The 11,311-nt window shown below is 38.8% G+C and overlaps 1 long non-coding RNA gene across 1 annotated transcript; it reads left to right on the forward strand.

Annotated features, from left to right (window-relative positions):
• Positions 1 to 2,883, forward strand: LOC127494474 (uncharacterized). The gene is made up of 5 exons (XR_007924887.1): positions 1 to 391; positions 469 to 540; positions 647 to 780; positions 1,682 to 1,856; positions 2,102 to 2,883. It is a non-coding gene; the product is annotated as an uncharacterized LOC127494474 (long non-coding RNA).
• Positions 2,884 to 11,311: the final 8,428 nt, after the last annotated feature.

Raw genomic sequence — 11,311 nt, forward strand, 5'->3', positions numbered from 1 at the left:
CATTCTTCTCAGCCGCTCCAGCAATGGACGCAACCCGGAAAATGAAGTCAACCGCGATTGTGCGAGCACTTGTTTGCACATGCTTGCTAGCAGTCTGTGTTCTTCCGACTTTATTTTGTAGTAAGTAACGAAAATGCTTTGGGAAAATGTATCGGAGTAAAAGTATACATTTTATTTAGAAAATGTAGTGGAGTAAAAGTAAAAGTTGACATAAATATAAAAACTCAAGTAAAGGACAGATTCTCCCAAAAAATACTAAAGTACTGTAACGAAGTATTATTACTTTGTTACATTACACCACTGCTCCCAACCCTTTTCCATTGTGGAAGATGCTGGATTTAGGGAGCTCCTGCATGTGTTGGATCCCACTTATGTTATCCCAACTCAAAAGGTATGTGATTAATAAAGCGGTTTAGAATTATTTAAGTAATTAAAATTAAGAGTAACTGCATATATTTTTATACACAGGCTTTGAAGTTCATGGTTGATAATAAATACAAGGAGGCTAAGGAGAAGGCCAGAGAGCAGTTGCAGAAAGTTGTAAGCCTTACGTCTGACATGAGGACATCCCTACACATGGATGCCTACCTAGCAGTAACTTGCCATTTTATAGATGAAAATGACAAGCTCTCCACTATTTTACTAGGTGTAGAGCATTTCCCTAAGAGCCATACCGCTGAGAACTTGGCTACTGGACACATCAAGCTCATGGAGGAGTGGGGCATAAAGGAGAAAGTGAAGTGCCTGGTAACTGATGCGGCAGCCAATATGATTGCATGTGTAAGATCATTAAATGTTAGGCATGCAATATGCATTGTACATGCACTAAATCTCATTGTGAGGAAGTCCATTGATGACATCAGTACCCAGATAGCAAGGTGACATTGATTCAATGTTGAAATTCCATCAGAATCATAATTTTGGTTGAGATTGAAAGTTCAATGCTAAATAATATTGAATTAACGTTGAAATTTCAATGCTTTTCAGTGTTGAAAAAGACAACATTGAATCAATGTTGATTTTTGGTCAGCTTCATCACTGGTGGAACTTAGACTAAGCTATGTCAATTCATCTGTCCCCTCATTCAACACTTTATTCACATTAGCATTCATGCTCCTCATGACCCTTCCCTCTAGTCCCACAAAAAAAAAAAAAAAAAATCCTGCCAATTAAAGTGTGTAGATAAACTCCAGCCAGTTGGAGGTCAGTGAGATGAACTAGCTGGACATTATTATTATAATAACGTTACACTCTTTCAACTTAAACAGTAAATTCACAACTACTTAAAACATCTCACCTGCACTTTAAGGATCCCGCGTCAGACGTTTTTTTGACGTCGCGACGCACGAGCGTCTTGAACTTTCTGCTCGAATCGATCGATTTTTGAGGACTGAAACCTTTCAGTCCGAGAAAATCGATCGATTTTTGAGGTTGAATTTGGAAATTTGTTTTACTTTATATATTAGATAATGCAGCGTTTGAATGTGTGTTTTATAGTTCATTAACGTTGTTTGTGTTTTTTTTACTGGAAAATATCTGTTTTGTAATAATTTTGTTTTGCCTGTGTTCCCATGTGTTATTTTTTTCAGAAAAAGTATACATTTGTTTATTTTGTAGTCATTCTAGCAAAAGGCAATGATGTTTTATGTACACAATGTTTGTTTTATGTACACAACTTTAGGATAACCAGACAGATGATTGTGAGGGTGACCTTGAGCAGCTCTTTGTGGTGGTGTTCATTATTCAGAAGTAGGGGGAGAACTTCATGAAACACCTTCTGACATTGACATTGTGATCGAGGGAGATAAAGTTTTGAATCAACTCACTTGTCACATCAGCTTGTGCCCTACTTCTGGGTATGATCTGGGTACATCAACCTATAATGGTTTATATTAAATAGTAATAAAATTGAATTCAGCGTGTTTTAACTTAAACCTTTTTTTAAATCATATTTCAGGTTTCACTTAATTTTGTTGTACATTGTAAGAGTCACATTTCCAAATATTTATGACCCACCTTCTGTCAGTCATACACTACTACCGATCAAATGTTTAAGAACATTGTGCAGTTTTAACTTCCTGTTTGTTTTTGTTTTCTTTAGATGTCTTACAACAATTGAAGGCTGAAAAAAAGGAGGCCTCAAAGTTTGTATTTGCTGTTTCTGCAAAACTGGCTCCGTTATGCTCCTGATCAGCTTGCGGGCGTTGCTCGTGGTGGAAATCCCTGAGTTCGTCAGAGTATCAATTTAATGAATAAGGACATACCTGTGGTAGTGTTTCAGTCTGTAGTACTGTGTTTCTGTCTTTGTTTCCATGTGTATTTACTTCCATTTTACAGATGCAGGTTGCATTTATGTTGTCACAGTTTTCCAGGCTCTTTTTCCAATGACTAAAATGCATGTTTGAGCTGTTTTAACTGAAAGTAACTTGCACTGTGCTATTGTTTTGTCTCAAGATGAATGCCAATAATGTTTTTTTTTTTTATTTTTTTTTTACTACTTAACCCCTTTCACAGACAAGGCTTAAATCCAGTCCCAGACTAAAATGTATGTCTGAGCTGTTTTAACTGAAAACATATCTTAAAATATGTCACTGCCATTGTTTTGTCTCAAGATAAACACCAGTAATGATTGTTTTTTCTAAGGCATGTCTATAAAAGCTACTGAAATAATTGAACTAAGGTCTGATCCTGGCTTAGCCTAAGCCCTGTCTGTGAAACCAGGCTTATTTGTTTTAGTAACCATGAAATGCCATTTTTACAGCCACTTGTTTTTCCTGAATGTGATGTTAATTCCTGTTCAAACAGTGTGTGGTTATAAATGAATACATTTGTATGTAAACTGAAGGAAGTTGTGATTTTTTCATTAAAACCATATTAACTGCAGCCCTTACATTGTCTCTAATTGATTGAAATGAGTAGAAATAGACATTTAACTGGCTTAGAATCTTGCTGTACATAAAGCAAGATTGATTTGATATTGTTTCCACGTTAATTCAATGTTAAATAGGTGATTTAATTAAGGTTGAAAAAACATTGATTTTACAACCATGTTCTATTTTTCATCATTGGAATAACATTATTTCAGGGTGCAAACCTGATAAAAAATCAATGTAAAATTCAATGTTGATCAACGTTGATTCAATGATAATTTGGTTAATGCATTAACATTGATTCAACTTTGATTCAAGGTTGGTCTGCTATCTGGGTAGCTTCAATGAAATCAGATCCAAATGTAGGAAACTTGTGACCTATTTCCGAACTATCACTACAGCAAAAGAAAGACTGGCCCAAGTACAGGAGCAGATGGGGAGACCAGTTCTGAAGCTGATAATTGAAGTGGACACTCCCTGGAACAGCACTTATAACATGCTGGAACGCCTCTATCAGCTGAGAGAGCTAGTGGGGGCAGCCCTTGCCTGTCTAAGGACTGACATCACCCCTCCTACTGCCTTGGAGGCAGTCCAAGATTCCTTATATGTTCTTGCCCCTTTCCACCAGGCTCCAGTAGAGCTTTCTGCGGAGAAAAGAGTGTCTGCCTCCAAAGTGATTCCTTTGATGAAAATGTTAAATCATACGGTAACGAGTAAGCTCGAAGGCCTCAAGTCCAATTTAACAAGGCAGCTAGGTGACAACTTGGTCCGGAGGGTCAGGGAAAATGCAGTACTTTTTGAATCATTAAGTGTGATGACTATACCCACATTATTGGATCCCAGATTAAAAAAACTGGGATTCTTAAGCCAAGGGAAACAACAAGAAGCAGTATCAAGATTAAAATCAGAATGTGCTACTGTAATCAGAAGTTCTGGTGTCCATTCTGCTTCCACCAATACACCCCCAGTTCAGCTGCCAGCCTCTTCAGAAGCAGATCAATCTACAAACAACAGTAAGTAGTATATTTCATTGTTGTGTGAATTTTCACATAAGTGATTAGTACTGTAAACCATTGTTAATGGAGTTTTTCTCTTTGTACCTCTATTATTAGGTGACCTTTGGCATCTGCTGGATAGCACGGTCGATCACAGTAGAAGGAGCTCAAGTGCAACAGCAGATGCTACTGTTGAAGTGGACCGATGTTTATCGGAAGTGAATCTCACAAGATCTGAGGATCCACTAGTATATTGGGCTCAACAGAAGCATCTGTGTTAGGGCTGGGTAAACAATATTGATTTCTCAATTTTAATCGATTCTCATTTTTTACAAACCAATATTGATTCTTAAATATTAAGAATCGATTAGTCTGTTTTCAGTTGATGAATGAACAAAACATGTAGCGCGCCTCCCATCCAATAAATCGTAATAATCTTTGTGCTTTGTTACTTTTGATATGAAGCAAAGTCTCAGATTTCAAATGACGTCCATCTTATTATGAGATTCAAAAAATAAATACTGTTTATTTAATGTGACGTGACAGATCGCTTTAGCACCTCAGTTAAAGAGAAGCAGCAGCACGGAGTGCATGTGAACATCCTCTCCTCCGCTTTAATACCAGTCACAGCGCAAAATAAAAATGACTAAACATCTGAAGGTATGTTAAAATATACAGTACAACTTACCGAAATCCGTATCATGTCTTGTGTAATAGCTCAATCAGTGTTTCAACCTCGGAAAGACGTCAATAAAACAGCTTGTAAACAATGTCATGTAACATCACATTTACCTCAGAAAAACATATTCAGTGACCATAAACTCATTAGTCAGCTAGAAAAGTGAACTCTAGAAAGCAGCATTCTGATAAATATAGCTATGCACCATTACATATTCATTATAATGTTCTTCAATATTTAATGCATCTTTGAATAAATCAGTTATGACAGCCACAATTAAAAAAAAAAAAAAAAAACGAATTGTAGTAGGAATATGATTATGTAATTCTAAACTTTATTTATTATAAAAAACATAATTGAGTGTAATTTAAGTGTTTGTATATAAAAAAGTTAATTTTAACCTTCATTATTATGGTAAAGTAGTACCAACTGACTCCCATGTGTAAGTTTACAGCATTAGTTGAGAGATTTTTTTCCTCTAAAAAATTTGCCATGTACTGTAACTGATATACTAGATACTAGCCTACATCCAAAATAATCGATATCGAATTGAATCGCAAGCACGTGAATAGAAATCGAATCGAATCGTGAAAATTGTGTCAATACCCAGCCCTAATCTATATCCTCACTTATACCAGCTAGCACTTTCATTCTTATGTTCCTCCGCATCCTCTGTTCCTTGCGAAAGGATCTTTTCCAAAGCTGGAGAGGTTTTGTCCAAGAAGAGGAATCGTCTAAACCCCAACACACTTCAAAAAATTTTGTTCCTCAATAAAAATCAATTATAATCCTTCCTTCACCCACCCCAAACTGTTCTGTTGCAGTTTGCTCCATATCCCCAGTCCCATAAGCACAAAACTTCACTTAAAACAGTTCACTGCACCAAAAAACAGTAATAATTCTTAACTTTTCCCACCCCAGACTGCTCTGTTGCAGTTTGCAGTATTACACTCCCTCCACAATAATCACTGCACACAACACAGCATCAATTTTGTTGTTCATACTGTCACTATCCAAACAATTTATGAAAAATTAATTAACTGCATGTATGTATGTGTGTGTGTGTGTGTGTGTGTGTGTGTGTGTGAGACAGCGGTCTCTGCACAAGTAAAGTCAGACAGAGAAAGATACATATTTTATTTTATACCCAGGAAATGCACAAATGTCTGCTCAGGTCCTAGGCGATTAATTGATTTGGCTGCCATTTCTTTGCACAGTATCTAGGTGTCACTAGTGAGCAATGCTGACTGAATCTTCGGGTAATGAACCTTTTGGTGAAGCAATGGGCTGCGAAGCCTCAGTGCTCCATGAGGCTTCATTTGCCCATCACTACTCAAAGGTCAAGGATCCAAACGCAGTTTATTGAAGGATAATCCACACTCGAGGTCAAGAAACAAGCAAAGGATCAAAGATATACAGGAAGGCAGTCCAAACAAACAACAAGGCAGGTACAAACAGGCTGACAGGGGGAATCCAAAAGACAGGAAATAATCCAAGAAACCAGGGAAATGCTCAGAATTGCAGAGTTACACATACATTACTTCATAGAGAATGATTGAGAGAACCAGGCTTATATAGGCAGGGTGAACAAGGCTGATGAGCTTAACAAGGTAATGAGGTAATGAGATAACAAGGGGGTGTGGTGTCCATGGTAACAAACAAGCGGAACAGCAGCAGGGAAACATGAAGTGCACAAACAACAGAGGAGACACAGGCAGGGATTGTGACATAATGACAGTTTCATCGATTTTTCAGCATTATAATTCTCTGAATGCACACACTAGATCAGGGCTGGCGAACCTGTTCAGCATGATGAGCCAAAAAAAAAAAAAAAAAAACCTCATCACTGCAAAGAGCCACACAACAGATGTGTCTCACAGTGACTTATTACTATTACAATTTATTACTTATTACAATTACTAATTACATAACACAATAGTTTTCATGGATTTGAATGTTTGTATCAGCCTACCTTTTACTTGACTCAGTGGAACACCTGGCACTCCTTGGTTTTCACAATCTTTGTTAAGTCTGGCTTGTATTCAGTTGTGACAACTCGTAGTAACTATTTCACATGTGTGTCAGTCAGGACAGAGCAATGCTTTGATTTCATTTGTATCAGTGTTGAAAAAAGTGATTCACAGATGTAAGTTGACCCAAACATTGACAATAGTTTGAGTGCGGCACAATCTTCCAAAACTCCATGGTTCCTTCCCTCAGAACACTTTTAAGTCTGTCATCCTCAGAAAGTTCAGTCATTTCAAGCTGAGATGCTGCTTCATCTTCCACTAAAGGGGCTTTTAAACAGTCTGATTCAGCAGTAAATGGGTTGATGAGAAATGTAATCTGTGGTCTTTTTTGGCGTAGACTGGAGAATTTGTCCTCAAAACTCTGTTTGACATTTTCAAGCAGTGTTGCATACCGTGCAGTACTCCCGTTTACAACCTCTGCTGCTTGTCCACTTGTCTTCAACAAGGATGAAAATGTGTTAGTTCTCTCTTTTGTAGATGTGTTTTGAACAGCTTGAGTTTGTTGATAAATGGGAAAACACTCTGCACCAGGTCAGGCACTATCTTTAGCTTCCCTTGCAGATCCAAATTCAGGCCATTCAGATAATGCAGTTTGTCGACCAAATCTGAAATCCACAGCTAAAGAAGCAGGCAACATCCGGTAGGTGACACTTGCTCACTCTCATTGGCTATCATGGGTATCATGTCAGAGGCAGCCCGATCAAGAGTCGTAAATATCAAACATGTTTGATATTTACATTTTGAGATCGGGGATGCTCCGTCTCAATCGAGAGCAGTTAAATAATCGTAATGACACCACACAATACAAGATTTTTTGGACAAAAAAAAATCTTTTGCGACAAGCCTCGAATCGGGCCTCGACCAAACATAAATGCTACACTGCTCAATTTAAAGGGGTCATGACATGAGAAATCAAAATTTAGGCATATAAGAGGTCTTTGTATCCTGCTAGTTCCATAACTTAAAACGTCCTCTTCATCAATAAAAAAGTATTTATATAATCAAGCTGTAAAAAAGCTTTGTATGGAACAGAAGTGGCATGTCACAGGGACACAATTATTTGCATACGACTGCCTCTGGAGCAAGACAACAATGCCTACTTTTACATCATCGCATTGTTGTCCCCACCCACTGATGTTTAGTCAATGAGCAGCAAGCGGATCTAAAGTAGGCCTAACATTAGTTGTTTATGGTAAGGTTGTGATAATAACAAGATGCTATGCCATGCAGATGTTGTGCTGTTCCTGGCTGTGGAAAAGCATCATCTTTGCATAAGCTGCTGAAGGATCCCGATGTCAGAAATATGTATTCAGTTTATTTTTAATGAACGTCACGTCAGCGCTGACTTGCATGTCTGTACCGTACATTTTACGAGTGACTGTTTTGAGAACAAGTTGCAGTACGATACTGGCTTTGCCCAAAAACTTTTGCTCAAAGATCAGGAATCAACTGTTCTGGAATCAGCAATTTAGGACCCTGCAAACTGTAAGTAAATTTTTATTTTTAAACAGGTAAATGACAGTTAAATTTATAATGAATAATCCTAGTATTTTTACTTCAAAGAACACTCTTCATAATGGCTGAAGCTGTCGATCACGCAGCTTGAGTTTATCTGGACACTTGCAAAAACTCCTGTTATAGTGATGCTCTTACTACACAATGAATCTATTACTGTATTTAAATCCTGTTTGCATTGTTAGTTATGGTTAAAAAAAAATTGTGAGAGTGCAGAAATTGCATTGCAGTGACGAGATCACTGCATTCACGTGATCAACAGACTGTCATCTGCTTAATGTTAATCACTGCAACCTTCCATGTGACAGGAATAGATCTAAATATACTGCAATAATCAACAGTTTTCATGATTTTTAATCTGGACAGCTGTAATAGTAAAAATGTGGTAAAAATATTTGAAAGGATTCCACATGTAATACTTGTTTCAATTGCAATGATATCAGCCGATGTCAGCCAATCACAGCAGCGGGTGTTTACACTGAAGTCTTACAGCAGACATGCCCCAGAGTGTTCAAATCAGGGTAGAAAATAGCCATTTATTTCTAAATTATGACAATTATTTGATGTAAAAATCATATTAACATTATAAGTGCACCTCAGGGAACGTTATAAAATAATGACAAAGTTCCTTTAAGACAAGTCATTTCACTCGGCGGCCATTCTTGAAACGCCTCTCAGGCATTCAAGTGCAGCTCCTATCTCTTTGAATGGGGAAACATCAAATTCTCCAAAGCTGTTTGCCAAGCTTTCGATTAAATTTCATATTTGAAATCACCAATGAAATCTGACAACAACTGTCTCATAAATTTTGTTTCTAAACGCTCGAATTATGACAAAAAAAGGCATTTTTCAGGCCAGATCAAGCTAATGCGCATGCACAGTCCTAACCGCGCGTCTCTACAGGAAGCGCGTGTCTGACTGTTTCTATAGGAACCGGAGTTTCAAACGGCCGCTGCAGTGACACGATGACTTTACCAATCAGTGATTGGCTCTTATTTAGAAGGCGGGACTTATTCCGCCATTTTGCGCGTTGCACTTTCTCCCATTCATAATAATACGAGTGACGCGTCTTGTGTTATTCTGTAGTCTTTGATAATAATAAAAATCCATTTCATGACCCCTTTAAATGGTCTGCTGTAAAATCAGTATGCCCAGCACCCAACCAAACACATTTTTGCGCATGTGAAGGATGCTGTTTTACGTGGATATTGCAACACGACTGAAGTAGCCCACGAAGCCTTTTTTACATAATGAATAATAGTTTAACAACAAAATGTTACATGGCAAATAACATATTTGGATTCTTGATGAATGAGAGAGGTAAGCCCAATGCCATTCCAGTTTCGCTTTAAAGAAATTAATTTTGGCTTCACGTTTGTTGTTTATAATGATTGCCACTGCTCAACCCACCCAGCTCGCATGCCTTGAGTTTTCCTCTGCTTCTAGGGCAGGACAGTCAGTGTACCGAAACCCTAGCGCCCGCACCCCCCACCCCACCAGTCAGTGCGGGCGGAGGTGAACCCGAGACAGCCACAGCCAAGAGGTAAAGCCTCATTTGTAGCTGCAGCAGCTAAACATCACCCAGCTAACCCTCAAGGAGGCAAGAAGAGGCAAGCGACCTAACATACCCTGAGTCAAAAGAGGGGCTACAGCACTCATGGAGTCTCTGTAGCATCCCTCTCCATAACACAAAAATCTTGTTCTCCCCCTCCAGGAAAGAAACGTCGGGGTTTGATTCAAGTTCAGTGTTCAGAGGAAAACAGCTCTCAGGGTGGAGTGTTGGCACCAGTTCACCCCGTGCATGCCATGTTGTTTCTCCCCTCTCCACCCACGGGGTTATGCAAGAGAGAGGAGGAGGTTTGGCAGAGTCAACAGTGTGTGAAACAAATAAAAATGTTCCATGTGCATCCAGGCAGTGGGCCAAGGGCACAGAAGTGGTAAAAATAAACACAAAAATACACACAAAAAGCTCTGCCGCTGGATGGCACCGCTGCGGCATCAGTGAGCAGGAGCTGCAGTCGACCGCTTGCTGTTCATGCAAAGAGTTGGCACCCATGCGTAGTACACCCTTGGGTTTTATTAATGATATAACGGGGTTATCGTCTGCAGTTTGCTGTAAAACCACCACTTTTCAACAGTGTGTTAATGTCAGCAGCAGAAGGGTAGTCAGCTCAGATTTTAGAGGAAGAAATAGCCTCTTTATTGAGCAAAGGAGCAATTCGGGTTGTGTCGTTCGAGGACAGCCATCACAGCTTTTACTCCAGGTACTTTGTCATTTCCAAAAGAGTGGAGGGTCTCCGTCCCATTCTGGATTTACGGAACCTCAACAAACACCTCAGAAAATACAAGTTCAAAATGTTGACTTTAAAAACGTTATCACAATGTGTCCGTCCCAAAGACTGGCTTGCGTCAGTTGATCTGAAGGATGCATATTTTCACAAAAGCATCTAAGCACAGAAAATTCCTCAGGTTTGCCTATGGGGTCACAGCCTACGGGTTTTGGCAATTCCATTCAGTTTGTCATTAGCCCCAATGGTGTTCAGCAAATATGTGGAAGCAGCTCTGACTTACGAAGAAAGTGTAAAACTCTTGCAGTTCACAAAGCTTACGCTATGTCCTATGCCTTCCCTATTCAACTTACGGAAAAAGTGTAACTTACGCGACACCAGTTGACACTTTCTTGGTAACTTGAATATGGAAGGCGGTCTGGCGGAAGCTCGATATTTGTTATGGATATTTTTTTTACACAAACACATCGTTTTGCTTCAGAAGGCCTTTATTAACCCCCCGGAGCCGTGTGGAGAACATATTTATAATGGATGGATGTGGATGGAAGCAATTTCTTCAGCTCATACTAGTGACCCCCATTCACTGCCATTATAAAGCTCGGATGCGTCAGGATATTTATTAATATTTCTCCGACTGTTTTCATCAGAAAGAAGAGAGTCATATACACCTAGGATGGCTTGAGGGTGAGTAAAGCTTGGGCTAATTTTCATTTGAAAGTGAACTAATCCTTTAATGCACTATCTCAGTCCCCTTTTGAGTCTATAGAGAGTATTAAATTAAAGCTCCTTTCACTAAAGGCTGCTTTATTATTGGTTCTTTCGACCGTGAATCAGGTTAGTGAACTTTACGCTTTATCAGTTCATAACTCCTGTATGCAGTTTGCTATGGATTACTCGAGAGTAACTCTCAAAAGCGTTTGTGCCTAAAGTGAGC

This window comes from Ctenopharyngodon idella, chromosome 14 (genome assembly GCF_019924925.1).
Source record: "Ctenopharyngodon idella isolate HZGC_01 chromosome 14, HZGC01, whole genome shotgun sequence".
Lineage (NCBI taxonomy): Eukaryota > Metazoa > Chordata > Actinopteri > Cypriniformes > Xenocyprididae > Ctenopharyngodon > Ctenopharyngodon idella.